Genomic DNA, 6081 nt, shown 5'->3' with positions numbered 1-6081 from the left:
AACAGCCTGGGCCAGCCAGGTCTCCAAGAAGCCTGGCCAGCATGCCCACCACCATGAGGATCCAGCCCGAGTCAGATGCAAGCCCAGAACCATGCAGAAAGCCTGTGCCAGCCAGCATACCCAGCAGTACAAGGAGGCCTGGCCCAGCCAGCACACCCAGCACCATTAGAACAGCCAGGGTCAGCCAGAATTCACAGCATCATGTGGACAGACTGAGCCAGTCAGCACACCCAGCACTACGAGGACAGAGTGAGCCAGACAGCACAGTCAGCACCACAAGGAGGGCCAGGATCATCCACCATGCCCCCCAACTCTGGGCCAGCCAACAGGTCCCGCACTTTAAGTACAGACTGGGTCAGACTTCAATCGCAGAACCATGGGGAAATCCTGGGAGAGCCAGCACACCCAGCACCATGAGGAAAGCATGAACCAGCTAACATGCCCAGGACCAGGACAGTATGAGTCACATGGTACACCCAGCACCAGGGAGATAGCCAGGGTTAGCCAGAATTCACAGCATTATGTGGACAGACTGAGCCAGTCAGCATGCCCAGCACCATGAAGACAGAATGGGCCGGACTGCACAGCCAGCACCATGACAATCTGGGTCAGCCAACATACCCAGCACTGCAAGGAGAGCCTGCGCCTGCCAAGATGTCTGGCACCATGAGGACAACCTGGGCTGTATTTCCAGTAGAGACGGGGTTTTGCCATATTGCCCAGGCCGGTCTCGAACTCCTGAAGTCAGGTGATCCATTCTCCTCGGCCTCCCAAACTGCTGGCATTACCACCAGGTGTAAGCCACCATGCCCGGCCCTTATATGGGGATTTGTGTTTTTATTTCTCTTAGGTACATACCTACAAGTGTGATTTCTGGGTAACATGGCAAGCATTTGTTGAACTTTGTAAGTGTGGAAATAACTGAAGACCACCCAAATGAGAACAAGCAAAGCCTACCTATTCAGACCTTGCTATAGCTAGTCACTTTTGCATTTAGCATGAACGTATATAAAAGCTATATAGTTAAAACCCAGGCTCTGTAAAGCCAAAACCATTGTCACAAAAAAAGTATGCACCAAAGCCTATTTATTTGGCTGCAAAGAAATTTGGAATAAGCAAAAAAGATGACTGGGTGTTTCTCATGGAAAATTATGCATTGTGTAGCTGGCAGCTTGTTTTATTAACAGTGAATAAGTGTTTGTGGCACACAGCCATGCCCATTGGTTGACACATCATCTCTGGTTGCTTTCCTCCTACTGCAGAGTTTAGTAGCTGGAACAGACCTTAGAATCCACAAAGCCTAAAATATTTATTATGGGGTCCTTGTAGACAATATTTGTCGGCCAGGCACGCTGGCTCATACCTGTAATCCCAGCATTTTGGGAGGCTGAGGCAGGCAGATCACTTGAGGTCAGGAGTTCGAGACCAGCCTGACCAATATGTCAAAACCCTGTCTCTACTAAAAATACAAAATTAGCTGGGGATGGTGGTGCGTATCTGTAATCCCAGCTACTCAGGAGGCTGAGGCAGGAGAATTGCTTGAACCCAGGAGGCAGAGGTTGGAGTGAGCCAGGATTGCGCCACTGCACACTCCAGCCTAGGTGACGGAGTGAGACTTTGTCTCAAAAAAAAAAAAAAAGAAAGAAAAGTATTTGTCGACCTTGAGTATAAAGCATATTTTTCCCTGTTATCTGGTCATAGCCTTTCATTGCCCTTGGTATATTTTACAACTTTGTAAATTGCAGTTAACTGATAGTAATGTGCAAGTAACATCTTGTCTGTAGACATGTAAGTGAATTCTGTCCTTCTGGAGGGACAACTCTCTCCTGCAGTTTGGTGTCCCATTGTAATTTCAGCATTTCTCATCTATTAATATGTCCTTTGGATTCTCCTTTGAACTGCTGTAACATCTCGCCGATGTCCTCAATAATCATGAGTTAAATAAAATCCTTACCATGTGCTCATTCCATATCCTTATAAGACTATTTTAGCTTTTGTTGAAAATTATCCATTACTATAGCTTACTTGATATTTATTTACATTTACAAACAATTCTAATGTTTGATTGTTTGTCATTTAAGTTCCAAAATAGACTATGTGCAGAAAATCAGAAATTTACATACACTAAGGGGTGCTTTTGAGAGAACCTCTATCTCCTGAGTTTAAGCGATTCTTGTGCCTCAGCCTCCCGTGTAGCTGGAAATACAAGCATGTGCCACCATGCCTGGCTAATTTTTGTATTTTTGGTAGAGATGGGGTTTTGCCATCTTGGCCAGGCTGGTCTTGAACTCCTGACCTCAAGTGATCCATCCACCTTGGCCTCCCAAATTGCTGGGATTATAGGCATGAGCCACTGCGCCCAGCCTGACCTTTGATGTCCAGAGTTTTTATGGGATTGTATTACAGAGACATGGTTGATTAAAGCGTTAGCCACATGATTGAAAATGTCTCTCCTCCCTGGGAGTGGGTCAGCCCAAAGTTCCCACACTCTAATCACATTCTTGGTCTTTCTGGAGATCAGCTCCATCTTGCAGCTATGTTGGGCCCACCGTGGGTCATCTCATTGGCATAACAAAGGCACTCCTCTCTCCCAGGACGGTCCAGGGGTTTTGGAGCACTGTGCTAGAACCTGGGGACAGAGATTAAATACATTCTTTCTGATGCCATAGAATACCCTTGTCTTTGATCACAATTACCTAATAGCAAACTGTACACTCCTGTCTGAGCACCTGCATTTGGAGCAGCGTTTGTATAGCAGATACAGTAGTAGTACAGCGTGAATATACCGAATGTTTGGAGGAGCCAATGTGGGGTATGGACAGTAGGTTTTAAACTCAGCTTCCCAATACATTTGACTACCAATGTCAATTTTGTAATCTTACCAACAATGCCAGTGTTAGAGCACGTTACAAAATGGCAGCTGTCACCTGAAAAATAAAAATTAAAAGGTGCTAGTGGTTTACCAGAGTTTCTTTCAGTCATTAATAATTGGTCCAGTCTGTCATGATCATTTTCTTTTTTAAATAGAGTCTCACTCTGTCGCCCAGGCTACAGTGCAGTGGTGCAATCTCAGCTCACTGCAACCTCTACCTCCCAGGTTCAAGCGAGTCTCCTGCCTCAGCTTCCCGAATAGCTGGAATTACAGGTACGCACCACCACATCCAGCTAATTTTTGTATTTTTAGTAGAGATGGAGTTTCACCACATTGGCCAGGCTGATCTTGAACTCCTGACCTCAAGTAATCCACCCGCCTTGGCCTCCCAAAGTCCTGGGATTACAGGCGTGAGCCACCATGCCCAGCCTGCATTTCTGTCATTCTAAGTTTGCATCGAGATCGTCTAAGTTTGCATCTGCACAATCTGTAAACCCAAATGCCTCTATATTTTCCAACAACAAAGACATTATTTGCTAGTTGTGGGGTGTCAGAGGGGTGTGGGGTGTCAGTGATGCCCTGCGAACAGTCCAGTGGACCCAAGGAACACAGCTTCTTTCTCAGCCTGTTTGCGTCCTTGATCTCCAGGAGATGTTGCAAAACTTACTGAAGGGAAAAAGACACAATGGAGGCTTCTGCCCACTTATGTTTGCAATGTTAGGTTTCTCAAACAGGACCCTTCATAGTCAGCAACCAAGTCCTGACTTCCAGATGTCATGCAGCGGGTTAACACCTTTTAAGAACTGCTTTGCAATTCCAAACGACTCCCCAACAGCTTTTCTAGACTAGGAGTGGAATAAGTGCTCGGGTGCTCTTAGGATCTCAGAGGCAAACACAAGCTCAGTTTAACCATTTCCCTTCCAGGTGGACTGCTGAGTTATGCAAATTCCAGTTCATTAAGCCCTGAGTACAGAGGATGAAGCCAAAATATTTTCTTTAGTAAAAGCCATGCCTTTCATCTGCCTTTCCCTTTTCCTCCTTTATTCTTGGTGACTGTTTTTGGAAATTGGGGTAACTCCCTGCAGGCAGGCAGCAGGGGATACTTACAAGTCAGGGCAGCATGGCGGTGGGGGTGGGGGGTGGTATCCTCTGTACAACCATGAGGAAGATGAGGCAAATAAGATCAAGAGAACATTTTGTGAACAGGCGAAGATGACCCAATACGTACCTGTTTTTTGCAGCTAGTGACACTGGATATCTGAAGCTGTCCAAACTCCCAGACAGAAGGAATCCCAGTTGTAACTCTATGTATATGGCAGTGATCCTTATTTAGGAAGGACTTTGATTTTTTTTTGCGCTAAAAGGCCCTGCTGACCCACAGCCAAGGACTTTTAGCTCAAAAACACAGCATGTCCAATTCCCTACAATTCCCTATGGCTGCCCGAAATAAGCCATGAAATGGGACAGGATTCGGGTCCTGTACAAGGTCAACTGGATTCTATCAAGGACACACGGAGGACTAGGTCTACAGGTGCCATTCTGTGTTCTTCCCGCCTTCCTTCTTCCGTGTCAGTGAATTTTCTCTTTTTGTAATTCTGAACGAGGTTGGAAGCTGTGATCCCAGAAGCCTACCCTTTCTCCCACACTGAAAGTCATTCAGTCCTTTCTGCCTTGTTTGAAATAAGCCCGTCTCCATCTCTTCTAGCCTGGCTACCAGGGCTAAAGTGTCTTCGTTGTTAAGTATTCTGGGAGGAGTCCACGATGCGGCAAGTCCAATAAAAGTTCTGCAGCAGAGACTGGGAAATAGTTGCATTCTCAGGACTGTCAAAATGCAGGAGCTGGGAGCCAAACCGGTAGAAATGGGGCCCCATTTTGTGGCGGTCCGTCACACTGGCATCCGCACGGAACACGGTCCTCCAACCCTCCCCGTATATCTTGGGAAGTCCACAGAACGAATCTGTCGCTTGTCAAAACGTCCTTTTGCAGCCACAAGGGGAGTTCAGGCTTTGAGCGCGGCGGCGCCGCATTGTCAGTCTCTGCGCCTGCGCTCCAGGAAGAAAGCGCCAGGCGAGGCAGACGGGCCAAGAGCGCAGTGGGAGCTTCTCCTGCGACATCCGGATGTCGTGCAAGGAAAGAAAGTTCTCCTCAGGCACCAGTGCACCCGACTCCTTCCGGAAATAAGCCCCGGACATGGGGGCCACTTGAGCTTCTCCTCCTCCACTGGCAGGGCTCTGGGGAGCCTCAGGGAGTGAGGGGTGTACAAGACGGGGAGGCAGGGACAGGGCAAGCCCACAAATGTTCTTTTAAATGAGTTGGTAAAAGTAACAAACAGAAAATGGGAAGAAAAGAATGTATAAATTTAGATCACTTATGCAGCTCCAAGGCCTAAGGCAAACAACAGGAGGCCCTGGACCGCCCAGGCAGGACCTGGACAGGCACAGCCCTTGCAGCAACTTGGGGAGCACCAAGAGAGGGAGGGTGAAGGGAGTTCTTGAAGAGTTTTCAGTTTTTCTGTGAGTGTAACCCTGCACCTGCCCCCACAGGGGGGCTTCCAGGGACCAACTCTGAGAACCTGCCTGTGTTCCCCCGGCTTTTGGGGAACCAAGGGGGCTATTTTCTGACCATCCTCAAGCCATCAGGAACAAAGGGCTGGCTGAAGCGCCCGAGGCAGCGCCGAAGATGCCACCCTGGGAGTAGCTGCTCTCCCTCCATCCGGTTAGAGGAGGTCCACCCTGAGCAAAAGAAGGGCCCAGTTTCAGAGCCCGTGGATGTGAGGGCAGGGGAAGATGGCAACAACAAGGGCGTTGCCAGTGATGGAGGACCAAGGGGGCGACTATGGGCCCAGCCAGAGGAAGGCTTCCCCTTACCATGAAATGTAGGTGCCAGGCCCCTGGCAGTGGCAGGAAATGCCTCCCATGAAGTGTCTCCTGCCATTGTGGGCTCCTGGCTGGACAGTGCCCATCACTGGCACTTTCCTTGCTCTTCCACTTTCCCCTAACACTCTCCCAGATAGACTTGGAGGGGTCAGCGGCTAAGGTGGTGGGTGGGGCTGGTGAGAGTGTTCCAGGGCTCCCCACCGGCCTGGCTCTGCAGGGCCCCTGGGGGGGGGGTCGGCGAAAGAAGAGAGGAAGCTTGGCTCTCCAATGCAATGTGGCCATTTGATGACACCACACTGCACAGTTTAATGACTGAAATCAGCCCTCTTCTCG

At 48.8% G+C, this 6081-nt stretch overlaps 1 pseudogene; it reads right to left on the bottom strand.

Moving 5' to 3' along the window:
* Window positions 1-4022: 4022 nt before the first annotated feature.
* On the bottom strand, window positions 4023-5064 carry LOC108296930 (annotated as a pseudogene).
* Window positions 5065-6081: the final 1017 nt, after the last annotated feature.

The sequence above is a fragment of the Cebus imitator genome, unplaced genomic scaffold, assembly GCF_001604975.1.
Source record: "Cebus imitator isolate Cc_AM_T3 unplaced genomic scaffold, Cebus_imitator-1.0 Scaffold754, whole genome shotgun sequence".
NCBI classification, from domain to species: Eukaryota; Metazoa; Chordata; class Mammalia; order Primates; family Cebidae; genus Cebus; species Cebus imitator.
Note: the sequence above shows the minus strand (reverse complement) of the source record. Positions and strands in the feature narration are given on the sequence as shown.